Source organism: Panthera onca, chromosome C2 (assembly GCF_046562875.1).
Source record: "Panthera onca isolate mPanOnc1 chromosome C2, mPanOnc1 haplotype 2, whole genome shotgun sequence".
Classification (NCBI taxonomy): Eukaryota; Metazoa; Chordata; class Mammalia; order Carnivora; family Felidae; genus Panthera; species Panthera onca.
In genome coordinates this window covers 153437522-153458228 of record NC_138347.1, presented here as the reverse complement: position 1 = coordinate 153458228, position 20707 = coordinate 153437522, and the positions used below count along the sequence as shown (strand labels likewise).

The 20707-nt window shown below is 44.5% G+C and overlaps 1 pseudogene; it reads right to left on the bottom strand.

Annotated features, from left to right (window-relative positions):
- Positions 1–3442: 3442 nt before the first annotated feature.
- Positions 3443–19461, bottom strand: LOC144612838 (ferritin light chain-like; annotated as a pseudogene).
- Positions 19462–20707: the final 1246 nt, after the last annotated feature.

The window sequence follows — 20707 nt, the reverse complement described above, 5'->3', positions numbered from 1 at the left end:
GGGTTGTAAGTTCGAGTCCCATGTTGAGTGTAGAGATTACTTAAAAATAAAATATTAGTGGGGCGCCTGGGTGGCTCAGTCAGTTAAGCGGCCAACTTCGACTCAGGTCACAATCTCGCAGTCCGTGAGTTCGAGCCCCGCGTCGGGCTCTGGGCTGACAGCCTGGAGCCTGCATCCGATTCTGTCTCCCTCTCTCTCTGCCCCTCCCCCGTTCATGCTCTGTCTCTCTCTGTCTCAAAAATAAATAAATGTTAAAAAAAATTTTTTTTTAAATAAAATATTAGAAAACAAAAGAAATTAAGTTCCTTTGTCTCATGCCAAGTGCTCAGTAACCACGTGGGAGCTAGTGCCTCCCATATTAACAGAGCAGAGAGAGGCATTTCCATCATCACAGAAAATTCCGCTGGATGGCTCTGTGAAGAGTAAGTTATAACACAACACACAGTTGCCCTGCCTTGATGTTTTGCACTGCAGTGTTGGTCGATCGTTGCCGGCCTACGGGGAGTGGCGACCAAATCCTTCCAGGGAGATCCAGGGAGGTGGCTCCTATCGGCCGAGGGCAATTCCCCAGGACAGAGCACGGAAAGTCCCAGCACCCACAGCAGCTCCAGACTGGCCACTAAACAAAGGGGCCTAACTGAACTGCCTACAGTGACAACTACCCTGGTGGCAAGCAGGTATGAGCTGGGAAGCAATGTTTTTGGCACAGTCATTAGGCCCCACCCCTCCCCCTGCTGATCCAGAATCTGGGAATTTGCCATCTTCTGGGATTGCTGCTAGGGAACACCTTTGGTCCCTACCCATCCCCGGCTCGGCTGTGTACCAACTCCGGAGATGTTCAGTTTCACGGGTTGGGGGCGGGGGAGACAATGAAGGCTCAGACAGCAGCCCCTGAAGGAGAAAGGCACATAGCCCAGAGAGTAAGGCCTAAACAAAGTGCCCGAATGTCCAAGAGGCCTGGTGACTCTGCACAGAACATGGAGCTGTGCCAGAACTGTCTCATGTGGCCTCTGTGCCCTAGTAGAAAGAAAGTGAGGGTGTAAATTCTTGTCAAGTGCTCATTAGGCTCCTATAACACGCTTTCCTGTGTTTTATGTCCATCTACTCTTTGGCTGCCTCTTCCTACGATGCCAATTTTGTAATGCCGCCCTCCAGAAAGAGACTAGAATATGATTCAGTCTCCTCTTGCATGGTGTATCAAAATGTTTTGGGTTTTTTCGTATATTATTACTGCTGCTTTAGGAACATTTCTTTTATCCCCACAGTTTGTGATGGAAAGTGACACATCTCTACCTTCCTCCTCAGTTCCTTGATCAGGGGTTAATTCTCGTCTGGGGGGAAAGTCTTCAGATAACACAAGCATGTGATTTCACTCTCCTTGACTTCCCGACAGCTGCTGCCAAAGTGGCTGATCTAGCTCAGGTCAGGTCTCCACGGCCCCGAGGACCTGTTCCATCACTGGTTTGGTCCCCGGGGCAGAGTGGCCGTGGTGGGCGTTGGTGCAAGAGGAGGTGGTGTGAGCCTAAGTCATAGTCACCCCTGAGCAGGAAACTAAGGAGCTTCTCATTCAGATTCTTCTCCTTGGGTCAAAGACAGAATCCCAAGGCTAGAAGATCCTGGCGGTGTTCTTCGTATGGCCCCTCAGTGCACACCAGCCCAACTTCCAACTGTGGGCACTGCAACTCTGTCTGAGGGCTGTTCTCTGGCCACCGAAGCCCATTTGGCTCACCTGAGTAGGCTCTGGGTGTCCAGGAATTACTATCCCTCCCCTCATCCCACCCCTACCCCCCACCGGCCTTCAACCAATGATTAGTGGAAGTTAGTGTGTAAATACCAAAGCTCCTCATCCCTTGGGTGAGATACCCGAGCACGGGTGTACCCTGGCTCCTGGTGCCCCATCGTGATTGAGCTCCAGTTGTCCCCATGGTAGGTGGCTTGATGATGTCCAAGCTCCCCTTTGGCTGTCTTTCCGATACTGTCTCACTTCCTCTCTTACTGGTGTTTTTTTAGGTTCCAAATGAACTACTTGCACTTGAGTCGCGGTCTCAGCATCTGCTTCTGGGGTGGGGGAGGGCATGAAGATCCTAGGTACAGTCTACCCTCCCGGTTGTCACTGGGGACGGCTGCCCGACCGGAGCCCTGGGACCATCATCAGGGCTCGGAGGCTAGAGTAGAATGCCTTGCCTCCAGCTCTGCCGAATAGTTTAATTCTGCAGTGAAGGTTATTAACAAGTGTATGAGGCATACGATGTGCCACTGGCTCCCTCTTACTCTTATCAATTATATGGCTGATACTTTGTTCCCCAAGTCCTGTTGTTGATCTCTCGGTTGGCTCAGAACTTGAAAGGAGAGTAGGAGGTTTATTAATCGAGTCTCCCGAAGGTGTTGCAATAAGCCCGGTAGAAAGATAGCAAGCCAGGATGAGCAACATCCAAGTAGACGGGTCAGAGGGTGGCTGGAAGCTGGCCACTGGCCTGAGGGGAGGAGCAAATCGACAGTCCACAGAGGAGGCAGAATGAGGTAGTAGGCGGCATACCGGAATCAGAATTGAGGACCAGGGACGAGGCAAATGCCAAATAATCAGAACGCTTGCGGGTGCCGGGGATGTGATCCTACTGATGAGACCAGAGCTCACTTATCAGAACTGTATCACTGCAGCCAGAGTGAAGTGACATCACCCGTCTTGATGCCTAACTTATGGGGCCAGAACGAGTCAGATGCCTCCTCTATCAGGCTATGATTGGGCGTGGGGGCGGGAGGCTGGGCTGCAGCTGTGGCCAGAGGAGAAACCACGATTCAGGCAACAGGCTGGTACTGATCCATTCTGCAGCCAAACATTTCATAGCCCAGCATATAATAGGCAATCAATAAATATTCTTGAGTGAATGAACAAGGTTATAATGGCCCATGTGGCAGATATAGCCCCGTTGTTATAAACTAATACATTTTAGTTTATGTCTCTATCTTGAGATACTGATGCTATGCTCACGCACTTGCTTCTGAACGATGTCTGCTCTGGATGTGTTGAGGAAACAGTCTCAGAGCCTGCAGGACTGAGAGTTTTGCAAGGTAAGTAAATGTCACCCCGGGAGGTCTCCGGGACAACAACCTGCTCTACATTCTCAAATAACGACCTGGACGCTGCCGTTGATGGAATTTATGCCTGTCCCTGATTGAACCTCTCTGGACGCTGCCGTTGATGGAATTTATGCCTGTCCCTGATTGAACTTCTACGTTGAGGACTTAACTGTGAGATACAGCGTATAGTTTTCAAACTTACCTTCCCAATATCATTATGAAGTCATTGTCAGATAAGATCTATAGTCTCCATTCCATAACTAGAAAAGTTCAGGCATATATTGGGTAGGTCAGTGTTTTCCAAGATTTCTTTTCCAGAATGTGAGTCCCTGGAATATCCAGGAAAAGGGGGTTTGTAGTCGATTATGATTAGGAAACCTCTGATTGATTGACAATGCATGTTCACATTAGCATAGCAATATAGTACACGAAAGGTTCTGAAAGAAACCACACTCAAGAAACCTATATGAACTGAGATCTTTTTAACATTGATCAAAAGGATATTGCAAAATTATTGGATGCTAAACCTCCTACTTCTGCATCCATTTTCTCTTACTCTGTTCTGTTTTCACAAATGATCTCTTACATAAAACCTATCCCTTTATCTATGCCTAGCATCTTATCTCCTCCCGCCCCCCATCTCAGGAATCTTACTTTTTTGCTGCAAGAAAACCTTTATTGTTTCCATTTGGTCCAGGGCTTGGGAGAGGGCTCCAGGGTGGTTAAAAATCTTCTCTGTAGCTGCAGAGAGAGGCTCAGGCAGAAGTCCTGACACCAGGGAGAATGCCAAAGGGGCCCTTTAAGGGCCATGGAGCCCTCTAAGCTCCTAGGTGTGTTTGCAAGTGAGCCCTATAGAAGAGATATTCACCCAGCCCAGCCTGGGGGCTGGCCACCCTGTGGAGGTGAGTTAAGTGGTTGACCATCTTCTTGATGAGTTTCACCTCTTCATCTAGGAAGTCGTTCTCTGGGAAGTCACAGAGATGGGGGTCTGCAAGGGCAGAGCCCAGAGCATGCAGATCCAAAAGGGCCTGATTCAGTTTCTCCTCCAGGACCATGATGGCTTCCCTGGCAACCAGGGTTTTACCCCTGCTCATCCTGGGACAGCTTCCACATATCCTGGAAGAGGGCAGAGCCCCTGCACTTGTGCCTCTTGGTGGCCGACTCCAGGAATAAGCTGCCCGTGCATTCCAAAACCAACTCATTGGGTCAAAATAGAAGCTCGGAGAGAGAGAGGTAAATACGGGGGAGGCCACAGATGCGTGTTGACTAGACAGTTGACAGTGGCCTCCAACTTGGTGGAATAATTCTGGCAAATCCGGGGGTTGACGGTTGATTGGCAATAAGTCTATGCGTGTGTGTGCACGCGCACACACACGCACACACACGCACACAACGGTGTCTGCTGATCCTGGAGTTAAAGTGTGGCTGAGACAACGGCACGGCCGGAAGAGAGGCTGGAGGGTGGTTGGAGGTTGGAAGAAGGCGTGTCCCTGGGTCCCATCCAAAGACTTGAAGCAAGAGAGAGATCTGGGGGACCCCCAGGTTGTACTACCTTTTCTATCCCCTTATCTCTTTCTGGATCGACACCTTCTCCCTCCTGGATCCTTGCCATCAGCATTTATACAAACTCAAGAGTCTAGATCCTTGCTTTTTTCCCATGTGGTCAACATCACCTAGGAGTCTGCTACAAACTCGGAATCTCAAGCTCCACCCCAGCCTGCTGATTGTCTGCGGTTTAACAAAATCCCCAAGAGATCTGTGTGCACATCAGCATGCTCTAAACCACAACCAAGTTTGTCTGGTAAAAATGCAAATCCCATCTTATCTAATCTCCACCCAAAACACCCTGCTCCTGGACTCTCTTCTCTCCTACTCTCCTTCCCTTCCACAACTGCCGGTTTCCTAAAATGTGTTTGCCAAAGACCCTCTCTGGTGAACACCGGGCGGTCATTGGTCCCGCCTTTGTGACAGCACCTGACTCCCTTGCCCTGTGAATGTGCACTATGTGAGAGAACCCAAGCAGGTTCTGTGCTGTCAGCATAGAGCCCAACCTGGGGCTTGCTCTCATGACCCAGGAGATCACCACTTGACCCGACATCAAGAGTCGGGTGCTTAACCAACTGAGCCACCCAGGTGCCCCAGAAATGGCATTCTCGGAGCGTACCAGTCCTTCTCCAGTTTGTTCTCAGCGCTGCTCTGCACTCTTGATATTGCAAAGGGCTGACCCTGGAATGATAGTTCCCAGGCTGGGAGGCAGTGGTGGCAGATTGAGGGTGGGAGGGGAGGAGTGTCTTCATCGAGGCAACACCACTTTTGCGGTTCCGGTCCCGCTCCTGGACTCTCTTAACACCGCCTCCTGTCCTTGCTGATCTCTCTGCTGCCTGTCTGTTCTCTGGCTTTTTGATTTTTTTCGACACTTATATAACTAGTTTCCCACACCCGATATGGGCTATGCTTTCCTGAGTGGACCCTGACTGATACACGGAAGTATCAGAGAATGGGCATGGGGGCAAAACGTTTGAGAAACAGGCAAATTCTACTTGACTCGATAGGCAACCCTGAAGTCCAGGCACACCAGGACAAGTAATGGAGACCAGGAGGCAATGACAGCATATTTGTGTCACAAGCTCTTACCTAGTGTCCCTCCAATAGCACCTTCCTTGAAAGCTAATGTCTTCCATCTAGAGGTTGTGGGGAAGTTTTATGTATAGGGAAAAGGGCAGGTTACGGAGGACAATCCACCTGCCTCCCCAAGAGTGACTCTGGTTGTAAGTCCCAGATAAATCACTGCTGCTGTTAGTTGGCTGGGGTGGAGGTCAGAGGAGTTGTCCGGCAACAGAAACTTCATCTTGGAGCAGGTTGGCGGCAACTGCCTTTGGCTGCGTGCGTCACCTGTCTGGGTTAGGCCAGCTGCTGAGTTGTCACAGTTGGTGGTTGGGGCCTATTGTCAAGTGTCAATATTTTCACAGTCATCCCACATTGCCGAGCTACAGCTCACCCTGGCATCCGCCCCGTGGCCCTGGAGGACAGGCAATTCTTTCATACGTAGTGGGGATAGATACAACAGAGACTGTCTTTTTCTCCCAAAGACTGTTCAAGTAGAAAGCCAGTGGACTCTGAATAATGCCCTTTCAAAAGGGGAAGAATAGAATTCTAGAATCACATACTCCTGGGACAGTTAGAGATGGCAGTTTGCTGAGTATGATTTCTGCAAGAAGATTCTGTAATGAAACGTAAGCCTCCAAGTCTGAAATAAATACAGTGTGTATATTCAGAATATTCCATGTTTGTATATGTATGTTATCATCCTTCAAGTGCCCCATGATCAAGGTGACAATTATACTGTGCCTGGGAATATAGACAGAGCCAAGGCTGAGGGTACAGGGCACACATAAGAACACTCATCACCAAGGTGATGTTCTTCTGGAGGTTGAACCAAGAACTGCCAGGTGTTTTGTGGTGTTTTTTTTAGTTTTTTTTTTTTTTTTTTTTTTTTTTTTTTTTTAATGCTTATTTATTTCAGGGCGAGAGAGACAGAGACAGAGTGTGAGCTGGTGAGGGGCCGAGAGAGAGGGAGACACAGAAAATCAGAAGCAGGTTCCAGGCTCTGAGGTGTCAGCACTGAGCCCCGTGTGGGGCTCGAACTCACAAACCATGAGATCATGACCCGAGCCGAAGTCGGAAGCTTAACTGACTGAGCCACCAGCTGCCCCGAACTGCCATGCCAGTCTTTGGGCACACCCCTTGGGGGAGCCGCTGAACAGGTGCGTGGTCTGAGGTGAGAGCACTCTGTGGGAAGAAATGTCTCTTTACTTTTGGAAGCTAAAGACACAGCGTGGCCCGAAGGTGGGGGTGAGCAGAGCTTTGGGCTGAGACTAGAGGCCTCGATACTTGGCAGCTGCCTAGTTGCCTTCGTGGGTAATAATCACTGTCATTGGTTTGGGGTTTTTTTGTATTTTTTTTATGTGTCTTCTGAGGAGTATTTTGGAATACCTATGTATTTACAAATATATATACACATCGTGTTGAACCAGAGGAGATTACCATTTTGGGGGTTAAAAAATCAGCAATTTCATAAGATTCAACATAACATGTATGTATACAGGAATACAATTTTCTTAATGTTTATTTATTTTTGAGAGAGAGAGAGAGAGAGAGAGAGAGCATGAGCAGGGGAGGGGCAGAGGGAGACACAGAACCCGACGCGGGCTCCAGGCTCTGAGCTGTCAGCACAGAGCCCGACACGGGGCTCGAACTCACACACCATGAGATCATGACCTGAGCCGAAACCAAGAGTAGGACCCTTAACCGACTGAGCCGCCCAGGTGCCCCTATGAATACGATTTTTAATCACACTAAAGGCAGCATGCTGTATACACTGCAGTGCACTTTGATTTTGCACTTGGCAAACAGACTCCATCAGAAAACAAATATTTCAAGCATATCCATGTAGTTACTGCCAACAGCAAACACAGAATACTACCTGAAGGTACCCTAGGATCTCCACTCAAACTTCCTCTCCTTGTTGCAATGTCTTTCCTACACCCAAGACAATATTCTCCTTGACCTTCAATGCCATAGTTTAGTTTTGCCTCCATGAACTCACGTAGCATACATTCTTTGGTTTGTCTTCTTTTACTCAACATTACGTAAGATTCATGTGATTACTCCCGAGCAATGCATTGCACAATATTTCATTATATTTATTATAGCATTTTTTGACATGCAGTATTAAGGAAAAATTTTTACATAGATTGATAAATTCAACGTTGTTTATTACAATGGTTTATGGGTTTGTATTATACTTAGAAAGGCCTTTACCACTCCAAGATCATAAAATAAACCCTCCCACATTTTCTTCTTGTGCTTTAATAATTTCATTTTTCAGGTTTGAGGAATAAGGCCAACTTTTTTTTTTTTGCTTCAGGTGCTAACTTACTGGGGGTGACCGAGTGGCTCAGTGGGTTAAGCATCTGATTCTTGATTTCCGCTTCAGGTTGTGGTCTCACGGTTTGTGAGATCGAGCCCCACATCTGGCTCCGTGCTGATGGTGCAGAGCCTGCTAGGGATTCTCTCTCTCCCTCTTTCTCTGTCCCTCCCTTGAATTCTGCGTGTGTGTGTGTCTCAAAATAAATAAACCTTAAAAAAGACACTGACAAAATGCTTCTTTATTTTTTTTATTAAAAAAAAAATTTTTTTTAACGTTTTATTTATTTTTGAGACAGGGAAAGACAGAGCACGAACAGGGGAGGGACAGAGAGAGGGAGACACAGAATCCGAAACAGGCTCTAGGCTCTGCACAGGGCTGTCAGCACAGAGCCCGACGCGGGGCTCGAACTCACGGAGTGCAAGATCATGACCTGAGCCGAAGTCGGCCGCCTAACCAACTGAGCCACCCAGGAGCCCCACAAAATGCTTCTTTAATCCTCATAGGAAATTTATGGTAGCTATACGTACACGTCTTCATTTTGCAGATGCAAAAACTAAAACAGAGAAGTGAAGTAACTTGCCCCCATCACAGAATAATAAGTGGCAGAACCGGGATTTGAACCCAGTCAGTTGAGTTTAATGTCTGTGTGCTCATCCATTAATCTACTCAGCCTTCCCACGTGGGAGGAACCTAGCAACACAGTATCTTGACTATGGGGCAAGGGCTCTCCCTCTTTTCACTGTAACACAAACACGGCATGCAAATGTTTTCGAGAGTGACTTTGTTTACTTAAGACCCTGATTATCAAGCAGTTACTTAGGAGCAAAGAATTTGACACTTCTCACCTTTATTTCCTCCACCCTTCTCTTTGTTACCGAGAGGCCTCAGTCTTCAAATTGGATTTTTTTTTCTCAGCCCGGTGTTGGGTTTTCCCTTCAAAACATCCTTCTCATTACCTTGTTGCCATCAGCTGTGTAAACTGTTCTAGGACATGTCGGGCAAAGGGTCGTAAGACTGTTGAAGATTAAATTGAACTGCTTTGAAAAATTGAGCAGGGTGTGTCTCAGAGAAGAGAAGGAAGTGTTAAACATAGGCCAGCGGGAGACCAGGACAAAGGGCAAGAAGGCCTGAGGTCACTTTCCAGTTCTGTCACTGAGATCATATGACTTTAGCAGAGTAACTTGTGCTTTTCTTTGTGTCTATTTGTCAAACGGGGGCAATAGCAATGACGGCGTAACCCTTCACTTTTCCCCAGTTTACTTCCTTTCTGCTTAAAATAGGAATTAAATTAAAAACAAGGGTACCCCCTCCCCCCCCCCCCAAAAAAAAAAGTTATTTGAAAAAAAGACCAGAGGTGGAAAAGTAGGCTAAAGTCCTGGGAGAGTCCTAGTCCAAGTTTAGACAAAGCTATGGAGACCTTTCTTTCCTGGGAGGCTTTCCAACTGTTTTGTAACTGTAATTTACATAGATATACAATGTTCTTTTGCAGATGTAAATAATAAAAATGTAACGTGTTTCCAAGTGTTCTCAAGAAGCGTATTATAACAGTGTAATGAGGGGGCGCCTGGGTGGCTCGTGGGTTAGAGGGCTGACTCTTGATTTCAGCTCAGGTCATGATCCCAGGGCCATGGGACCAAGCCCATGCTTGGGATTTTCTCTCTCTCCCTCTCTCTCTGCCCCTCCCCTCCTTGTTCTCCCTCTCTCTCAATAAATAAATAAACATTTAAAACAAACAAACAAAAGACAGTGTAATGAAATATTGCAATCTGCTCAGATCTGTTTCTTGCCACAGCCAAACGGTGTGAATGTACATACACATATACATATGTATCCCCTGCTCCACACAGATCTGGTATGTGGAGAACAACATCACTTTCACGTTTGAGGATAGTGCTCCGAATGTACCAAATAAAATATTTCTTGGGGCGCCTAGGTGCTCCGTCGGTTAAGTGTCTGACTCTTGATTTCTGCTTAAGTCATGATCTCATGGTTCATGGGACTGAGCCCTGACATTCCCCTCTCTCTGCCCCTCTCCCCCCAACTCTCAAAATAAATAAATAAGCTTTTAAGAAATAATAAAATAAAATATTTTGCTTCTTACAACTGAGAAAATTTATTTTAGTGAGCTTTAGAGCCATGAGAGCTCTGGGTTCAAATGCTGCCTCTACTGTGTCCAGGCTGTGTTACTTTGGGTGAGATTCTTGACCTCTCTGAGCCTTAGGTTTTTTATTTAAAATTTTTTTTAAATTATTATTTTGAGAGAGAGAGAGAGCAAGCAGGGGAGAGTGGCAGAAGGAGAGATTCTTAAGCAGGCTCCATGGGACTGGATCCCATGATCCCAGGATCATGACCTGAGCTGAAACCAAGAGTCAGACACTTAACTGACTGAGCCACCCAGCTGCCCTTAATTTTTATTTTAAAGGTTTCATGTAGCGAAGTTCAGTGTTTGGAGTATATAGGTTTTTGGGGTCTTCGAGGAGCACGCAAAGCTGTGTATCGACTGCCATAGTTACGACAAGGACTCTTTCATCATCCCATAGATTCCCTCACGATACCCTTTTAATACCTCCCTTTCCCTACTACCACCCCTCCCCCTTCTCAACTCCGAGCAAATACCGATCCGTTCTCTTTCCCTATAGTTTTGTTTTTCCAGAATGTCATATAAACGGAATCATATATGTGTATGGCATCTTTGGAGCCTGACTTCTTTCACTTAGCAAAACTTACCTGAGGTCCATTCAGGTCGTTGTGGGTACCAATAATTGTTTTTTTTATATGCCAGGGTACTATTCCATGGTATGGATGTGCCACAATTTGTTGTTTACCCATTCACTGGCTGAGAAGCATCTGGGTTTTGATAATTTGTGTCTTCGAGGAATGTGTCCATTTTTTCTACATTGTTGAATTTGTTGGCCTAAGCTTGTCTGTGATATTCCCTCATACAATCTGTAGAATTTAATTCCTGATATTGATAACTAGTGTTTTTCTTTCTCTGAATGAATCTTACTAGGGGCTCATCACTTTTATTCATCTTCTCTAGGAACTAAATTTTAGCTTTGTTGGCTTTTCTCTGTTGTGTCTCTGTTTTCTATTTCACTGATTTTTCTTCTCTCTTATCTTTATCGTGTAATGCCTTCTACTTACTTTGGCCTGAATTTTCTCGTCTTTTTTCTAACTTCTTAAGGCAAAGTCTTAGATGATTGATTTTCAAGGGTTTTCTTTTCTTTCTTTTTTTAATGTTTGTCTATTTTGAGAGAAAGAGAGCGTGCAGGGGAGGGGCAGAGAGAGAGGGAGAGAGAGAATCCTAAGCGGGCTTCATTCTGTCAGTGCAGACCCCACCGTGGGGCTCATCCCCACAAGTGTGAGATCATGACCTGAGCCAAAGTCAAGAGTCGGATGCTTACCTGACAGAGCCACCCAGGCGTCCCAACCTTTTTCTTTTCTAATATAGACATGCAATACTGTAAGTTTCCTTCTAAGCACTGTTTTAGCTGCACCTCACAAATTGAGATATGTTCTATTTTTGTTTCCGTTCATTTGAAACATTTTCCGATGTCCCTTGTGCTTTGTTCTTTGACCCATCACTCATTTGGAAGTCAGCTGCCTAATTTCAAAACATTTGGGGGATTTCCTAGATTTGTTTTTGTTATTGATTTCTAATTTAACTCCTTTGTGGTCGGAGAGTATGCTGTGTGATATTAATCCTTTGAAATTTATTGAGACTTGTATTATGAATTAGCATATGGTCTATCTTGGTGAACCTGCCGTTCCACGTGTACTCGAAAAGAGTACAGCTGTTGGTTGTAGTTTTCCAAAAAGATCAATTAGGCAAAGTTAGCTGACCCAAATCCCCTGTATCCTTACCTACTTTTTTTGTCTACTTGTTTTATCAAGGACTAAGAGAGGTATCTTAAAATCTCTAACTATAGTTGGAGATTTAAAAATTTGTCCCTTCAAGGGTGTCTGGATGGCTCAGTTGGTTGACTGTCCAACTCTTGGTTTCAGCTTAGGTCATGATCTCATGGTTCGTGAGTTTGAGACCTGCCTCGGGTTTTCTGCTGTCAGCACAGAGCCGGCTTCAGGTCCTCTGTCTCCCTTTCTCTGCCCCTCCCCCACTTGGTGTGCGTGTGTTCTTTTTCTTTCTCTCTCAAAAATAGATTTAAAAAAATTCATCCTTTCATTTCAGTTAGTTTTTGCTTCATTTTTTAAAAATGTTTCTTTATTTTGAGAGGGAGCATATGTGCGAGCAGGGGAGGGGCAGAGAGAGAGAGAGAGAGGGAGGGAGAGAGAGAGAATCATAACCGGTCTTCATTCTGTCATCGCAGAGCCCAATGTGGGGCTTGATCTCATGAACCCATGAGATCATGACCTGAGCCAAAACCGAGAGTCAGACACTTAACCATCTGAGCCACCCAGGTGTCCGTCCAGCTTCATGATTTTAAAACTATGTTACTGTGTAGATGCACATTTAGGATTATGTCTTCTTGATGAGTTGACCTTTTTGTTATTTTGAAATGCTCTTTTTTTTTTTTTTTTTTTTGGTAATACTCCTTGTCCTGAAGTCTACTTTATCTGGTATTAATATAGTCATACCAGTTTTCCTCCAGTTCAGGTTTGCACAGTATCCTGGATTCCCTAGTGCGTTGTTCAGATGTGGCTCACACCTGTCTGAATTGTCCTTCTCTTTCCCCTCTAACAACTTCTAACAAATCTCTTCTAAATAAATCTCAGAGTCTGTTACAAGGGGAACTTTGTATATAGTATATTCTTTTCCATGTTTTTATTATTAGCTTACCCGTGTCTGTATCTTGAAATTGCATCTCTTAAAAACAGCAGAGAGTTGGATCTTGCTTTTCTATTCATCGTGACCATCTCTGCCTTTTCATCAAGGTGTTTAATCGATTTATGTTTAATGTAATTTTGATATGATTGGGTTTAAGTCTGTCGTCTTGCTCCTTGTTTTGTATTTGTCACATTACTTCTTTGTTCGCTTTTCTTTTCATTGCTTCCTTTCTTTAAAAAAATTTTTTTAATGTTTATTTTTTTGAGAGACAGAGAGAGAGAGAGAGAGAGAGAGAGAGAGAGAGAGAACATGAGTGGGGGAGGGGCACAGAGAGAGGGAGACACAGAATCTGAAGCAGGCTCCAGGCTCCCAGCTGTCAATGCAGAGCCTGATGGGGGGCTCAAACTCATGAACCATGAGATCATGACCTGAGCCGAAGTCGGACGCTTAACGGACTGAGCCACCCAGGCACCCCTGCTTCCTTCTTTTTGATTACGTGAGTTTTTAGGATTGCATTTTAGGGGGCTACTGGCTGGCTCAGTGAGAAGAGTGTGTGACTCTTGATCTCAGGGTCATGAGTTCAAATCCCATTTGGGGGGTGGAGATCGCTTAAATACATTTTAAAAAAACTTAAAAGAGGGGCACCTGGGTGGCTCAGTCAGTTAAGCGCCGGACTTCAGCTCAGGTCATGATCACACAGTTTGTGGGTTCAAGCCCCATGTCCGGCTCTGTGCTGACAGCTCGGAGCCTGGAGCCTGCTTTGGATTCTGTGTCTCCGTCTCTCTCTGCCCCTCCCTGGCTTACACTCTGTCTCTGTCTCTTTCTCTCAAAAATAAATAAACATTAAAGAAATTTTTTTTTAATGTTATACCACTTCACATACAATGCAAGAACCTTATGACAGTATGCTTCCATTTAACTATGTGTTGTCCTTTGTGCTACTGTTTTCATAGATTTTACTTCTTTGTATGTTGAAAACCCCAGAATATAGGGTCATTATTTTTGTTTTAAACAATTTGACTTTAAAGAAATTAAGAAAGGATTAAAACTAGTCTTTCATATTTTTCTACATATTTATTATTTTCGGAGCTCTTCCTTCCCTCTTATATATCCACCTGGTATCATTTCTTGAGCGCACTTCTTTTTAATTTTTTTACAACATTTATTCATTTTTCAGAGATGGAGAGAGACAGAGCACGAGTGGGGGAGGGTCAGAGAGAGAGGGAGACACAGAATCCGAAACTGGCTCCAGGCTCTGAGCTGTCCGCACAGAGCCCGACGCGGGGCTCGAACTCGCGGACCGCGAGATCATGACCTGAGCCGAAGTCGGACGCCCAACTGAGTGAGCCACCCAGGCGCCCCTTGAGCACCTTTTATAGTACAAGTTTGCTGGTAAAAAATTATCTCAGCTTTCCTTTTTCTGAAAATGCCTTTGTTTGGCTTTCATTATAGATAAATACTTCTCAGCACTTTTTGGTTTGCTTCAGCATTTTAAAGATGCTGTTCTGTGCAGTCATCACTTTTGTTTTTCTGTATATAACATGTCTTTTTTCCTTTGGCTGCTTTTTAAGATCATCCGTGCTGTGGGGAAGAGTAAAGTAGCATACTTTCAATTCTCAAGGGAGACTTTGAGGAGGACAGGTGTGGAGGGCCACAGTCTACCATGGAATCTACTCCTGGGAACTCAGTTTCCTTCCCATGTGGCGTTACTCTAGCCTGAATAGCTCAGAGTATGATAAATGTAAAATTAAGAAATACTGAGTCTCCGGGGCGCCTGGGTGGCTCCGTCGGTTAAGTGTCCGACTTCGACTCAGGTCACGATCTCGCGGTCTGTGAGTTCAAGCCTGGAGTCGGGCTCTGTGCTGACAGCTCGGAGCCTGGAACCTGCTTTGGATTCTGTGTCTCTCCATCTCTCGGCCCCTCCCCTGCTCATGCTCTGTGTCTTTCTGTCTCTCAATAATAAATAAACGTTAACAAAAATTTAATAATAATAAAAAAAAGAAATACTGAGTCTCCAAGACTGCCTGGATGGAGAAGGAGCATGGGCCAACTCCTGTGGTTAAAGGTAAGAGTTTTCGTAAAGGTTGGTGGAGATTTGCGCCGTAGAAGCTAGAAGAGAATGCACTTGCTGAGGGACGCTTATGGATAGAGACAGGGAATAAGATGAAGGTCTGGGAATGGATAATTTAAAGGTATATCCTCAGGGCACCTGGGTGGCTCAGTCAGTTGAGCTGTCGACCTCGGTCATGATCTCACAGTTCGGTTCATGACCTCATAGTTCGGTTCATGGGTTCGAGCCCCGCATCAGGTCCTGCACTGACAGCTCAGAGCCTGGAGCCTGCTTCAGATTCTGTGTCTCCCTCTATCTTGACCCCTCCCCTACTCGCTCTCTCTCTCTCTCTCTCTCTCTCAAAAACAAACATAAAAAAAATTTTAAGTTATATCCTTAATAGGATTAAGAATATTATAACATATAATATATGTAACATATATCATATTAAGGGCGTAACTTTTTTTAAACCTTTCTTTCTTTCTTCTTTCTTTTCTTTCTTTCTTTTCTTTCTTTCTTTTCTTTCTTTCTTTCTTTTCTTTCTTTTCTTTCTTTCTTTCTTTTCTTTCTTTCTTTCCTTTCTTTCTTTCTTTCTTTCCTTTCTTTCTTTCTTTCTTTTCTTTCTTTACTTTTCTTTTCTTTTCTTTCTTTCTTTCTTTCTTTTCTTTCCTTTCTTTCTTTTCTTTCTTTCTTTCTTTTCTTTCCTTTCTTTCTTTCTTTCTTTCTTTTCTTTCTTTTCTTTCTTTCTTTCTTTCTTTCTTTCTTTCTTTCTTTTCTTTCTTTTCTTTCTTTCTTTTCTTTCTTTCTTTTCTTTCTTTTCTTTTCTTTCTTTCTTTCTTTCTTTCTTTTCTTTCCTTTCTTTCTTTCTTTTCTTTCTTTCTTTCTTTTCTTTCTTTCTTTCTTTTCTTTCCTTTCTTTCTTTTCTTTTCTTTCTTTCTTTCTTTCTTTCTTTCTTTCTTTCTTTCTTTCTTTCTTTTCTTTCTTTCTCTTTAAGTAATCTCCACACTCAACATGGGGCTGGAATTCACGACCCTGAGATCAGAGTCACATACTCTTCCAACTGAGACAACCAGGCACTCCAAAGATAAAACTTCTGATGAGTTTTTTCCTTCAATTATGGGAAAAGTTGTATTTAGCATGTAATTGTTTTTTAATATAGTTGACACACAACGTTACATTCGTCTCAGGTGGACCACTTAGTGATTTGACAGATTTATACATTTTGTTAGGTTCAGCACTTGTTGCCATCCGTTCCGTTAGATTGTTATTACAGTAGATTGACTGGATTCCTTATGCTGTGCCTTTTATTCCCATGACTTACTCATTCCTGGGAATGCCTGTATCTCCCACTTCCCTTGTTTATTTTGCCCAACTCCCCAACCCTGATTTAACATATAGTTTTAATTTCTTCCTTTAATATGGCATAATTCCTTTAGTGTTTTCCAGTCTGCTAATACATTTGATGAGTCCACATGTCTTGAGCAGGGCTGTAACAGAAGGAAATGAGAGCGGGTCCATTAGGTCATTCGGTATGTCCCCCAAATGCAACTTGCTTTTCTACTTCCTGCCGATTCTCATCCTGCAAAGTCCCTTAGAGGTACAGCATCAAGGTACCCAGGGAGACTACGGTCATGAGTTCCAGACTGAGAACAAAAACCAATGAAGGGTTGGTTCCACCATTCCCCAAGGTGGAATGGGATTTAGTAGAGAGACTTTAGGAAGAACACATACCTTGGAAGATCAAGGAACACTCCATGTCCCTAAATTTACTTAGAGGGAGCTGTCCCTTAGGGGAAAAGGAAATGCTAATACCTGGGTTACATGAATTTTATAATATAATCTGAAAGATCTATAATAACATGTATACTTGTGACTGAATTTTAACTTTGCTTCCAATTAAATAAATGGAAATTAACAGTAAAATACCATTTGTCATCTTTTTATTGTCAAAACATTAAAAAAAATACGTTGGTAGAGGGAGCCTGGGTGGCTCAGTCGGTTAAGCGTCCGACTTCAGCTCAGGTCATAATCTCACAGTTTGTGAGTTCGAGCCCCGCGTCGGGCTCTGTGCTGATAGCTCGGAGCCTGGAGCCTGCTTCGGATTCTGTGTCTCCCTCTCTCTCTGCCCCTCCCCTGCTCATGCTCTGGCTCTCTCTGTATCAAAAATAAATAAAACATTAAAAAAAAATATGTTGGTAGAAACATAAATTAGGATTCATTGTGGAGATCAAGTTGGCATTAACCATACATAATGAATGGATACTTCAGTTACATTTCCAAAAATCCACTATTTTCCACAAAAACATACACACAAGTGCACATATTTGTAAAATTGTTCACTTTAATATTGTCTTTTTAATAGCAAAAAGTGGAGAGAAGCAAAATATCCATTAATACATGGGCATCACTACATTAATCATAAATTATACTTCATCCATTGTATAAAATACTATGTAGACATTAAGGAAACTGAAATACAGGCACTGATTAGAAATGATATTCGTAGCATGTTAATTGAGAAAGGCATGATGTAGAATATGTATGATCTGTTTCTGTAAAACTACAAATATATACAATTACATGTACACATAAATACATGTTTTCATAAATACAGAAACAAAATGGAAGGAATACAAACTAAATTATGAATAGGAGTTATTTGGGGCTAAGATTATACAAATTGACGCTTGAACAATGCAGGGGTCAGGGGTACCCACCTCATGCACTGTCGAAAAATCTGTAACTTTTGTCTCTTCCAAAATGTGAGCGCTTATGACAAAAGCCTTATGATGACGACAAATACTGTTGACCAAAAGCCTTATCGATAACACAGTCAACGAACACATATTTTGTATATTTTATGTATTATATCCTGCATTCTTATAATAAAGCAAGCTAGAGAAAAGAAGGTGTTATTAAGAAAATTGTAAGGAAAATACATTTACACTGCTCTACTGTAGTTACTGAAAAAAAATCCACGTGTAACTAGACCTGTTCAGTTCAAATCTGTGTCGTTCAACGGTCAACGGTACTTTTGTTTTTGTTACAGTGAGCATATATTACCTATGTAGTAAAATAAAAATACAGTGTGATACATATATTAACAGCATGTAAGACTGAGGTTGTTCAGACGGTAGGATGATTAGCCCCATCGGTGTGTGTGTAGGGAAGGGGTTTAGTGGTGGTGTTAGGAAACACTTGAAAGGGATGAGAACATGTAGGCAGGATTATCACGGATAGACGAGAAAGGTGGAAAAGAAGAAAAGTACAAAGTCGTGGAGGAAATAATTATACGGAATTCATGAAGATTTTCTTAATGTTTGTATAGCTACTACGTATAGCTTGGGGACTAAAAAAAAGAAAGGCAAGGAGGTACAGAAGCTGGATGTGGGGGTGCCTCGGTGACTCCGTTGGTTAAGTGTCTCACTCTTGATGTCGTCTCAGGTCACGATCTCATGGTTTGTGGGCTCAAGCCCCATGTCGGGTTCTGTGCTGACAGTTTGGAGCCTGCTTAAGAGTCTCTCTGTCCCTCCCCACCTCAAAAAAAAAAATTTTTTTTTTCTTTTTTAAAAAGCCAGATGTGCAAGAGAACCACAAGTTAATTTGAAATTCCTAGAGGTTTAACGTGTGAAGTATGGAGAGGGTGCAGCTGGAGGGAAAGCAGGACCCAGGCCGCCAAGGGTTTCTCGTGCTGCCTGAGAATTTGAATAGTGTTCTGCAGGACTGGAACACCACTGACGGGGTTTCGGCAGGAGAGTAACATCAGCTACGTAGGAGATATATTGGAGAGCAGCCAATCCGGAAACTGGGAGATCATTTAAGTGGTGGAATGCAATGAAAATCGAAACTAACTAGTGGCAGGGTGAATAGGAAAGAGAATGGATTTGAGAAGTGTTTCAGAGTAAAAGACACAGGGTTTGGGGATTCTCTAGATCTGGGTGAAGAATGAGAGGCACGTTTTGACTCACTTCCGCGGTTTTCACTTGGGGAACTGGGCAGATGGCGGTGACACCCGCCAAGGCATAAAATACAGACGGCAAAACGAGCTTGTGAGGAGGAGAAAATGCAGGAGGGTGAGAGGAAACACAGAAGGGGCAAGTCTGATGGTGACGGGAGGGGTGCAACAGCGGATGGCTTCAATTTCAGACATGTTGAATCGAGGTGACCGTGCACCATTAAGAAAAGTTGTCCAATAGGCAGCTGGGTGTATTCTACATAATTCTGTAGAAATGTAGTGGCAGGCCCTGGACCAGGCACAAGCTGAGTTGTATGACAGCCATGGTTTTTGCCTTTCCAAACCTGACAGCCTACTGAAGATGCTATAATCTGGGGCTCATGGGAGAGGTCTGGACTAGAGCTCTCGACATACAGAGGGAGAGTATTAGAAGTAAAAAGAGAATGAAACTCCTAGAACTTCTAAGTATCGTTTACTATGAGCTATACTCTATGCACTTCAAGCTTGACAACATACCCATGAAATGTTAAAAGGTTACAGATGAGGAAAATGAGGGGCAGGGAGTTGAGACTCAGAGGTCACAATCTGGCCTTTGGGCTGAATTTTATTCTAAGAGCTGTTGTGCTGCAGGGGTTTAAAATTGCCTCTGGATGGGCTTGCGCCATCTAGTTTGTTATTTTCCCTCATTCTCCGTTGTCTTATACCACATGGGTGTCACTCATGACCTTTCTGCTCCCTTCAGGAATCTGACCTTGTACTATGCACCCAAAGGTCACAGTGATACAACTTTCTTGGTAAATATATAGGTGTTCACTCTGGGATAAGAGAGGACTTAGCCCAGCTGTCAATGCAGTGCTCACACTAGACCCTGCCCTGGCTCTCCCACATTTAGGGATCGTGCTATGGGATCTCACCAAAGAACTTGTTAGTAAATAAAATGAGCTAAAATGTGAATATCGGCGTATATCCTCTCAGGTTCTGAAGCAATCTGGTATAGCATGCTGCCGAGACGGATTTGAGAGTTCACAGACGGTCTAAGTTTCGGGTGTTGGAAGAATTAGGCACATACACATTAAACTCTTTTAGGATGATTGCAGATACTAGGGGTGAACTTGGACCCTTTAAAAATTTGTGTATTCTACCGGCTGTGAATTCTTTAAAAAAATTTTTTTTGAAATGTTTATTATTTATTTTTGAGAGAGAGAGAGAGACAGAGTGTGAGCAGGGGAGGGGCAGAGAGAGAGGGAGACACAGAATCCGAGGCAGCTCCAGGCTCGGAGCTGTCAGCACAGAGCTCCACACGGGGCTCGAACTCACGAACGGGGAGATCACGACCTGAGCTGAAGTCGGAAGCTTAACCGACTGAGCCACCCAGGCGCCCCATGTGAATTCTTTTAGCACCCCCGAAGACCCTGGCACTTAGAATGATAAAGATTTTTGAATGAACACGTGAATGTATACAATTTCGGTTAAATAAAAAAAAAATCAGGGCAGATGTCCAAACGACTGAGATTTTCCAATATCGGCCTGGGACGTTTGGACCCTGGGAGGCTCGGGTCAGGTGCTTCTTGACCGCGGGGCGAATCCAGGGAAGGAAAGAGGGCCCTTCTGCGGAGCAGCAGGGGTCCCAGGCACTGAAGATGCAGACTCTTAACCACAAGTACTAAACAAAAGCGCACCGTCCTTCGGGGCACAAGGCGGGTTCCCTGGCGACCCCCTTTCTCCCACCCCAGACGCTCGCCCCCGCGGCTCTTCGCGGCGGGCCCGTGCGGCCCGCCGTCCTCCGCCGAAGTGGCACCCTCCCCGCTGTGCTCTGCAGTGGCGGAGCCCCGGAGCGCGTCGGGGCAGCACTCCGACTCAGCCCCGAGGGCGTCTCGGCACGACGCGAATTCCGGCACCGCAGAGCGCGGC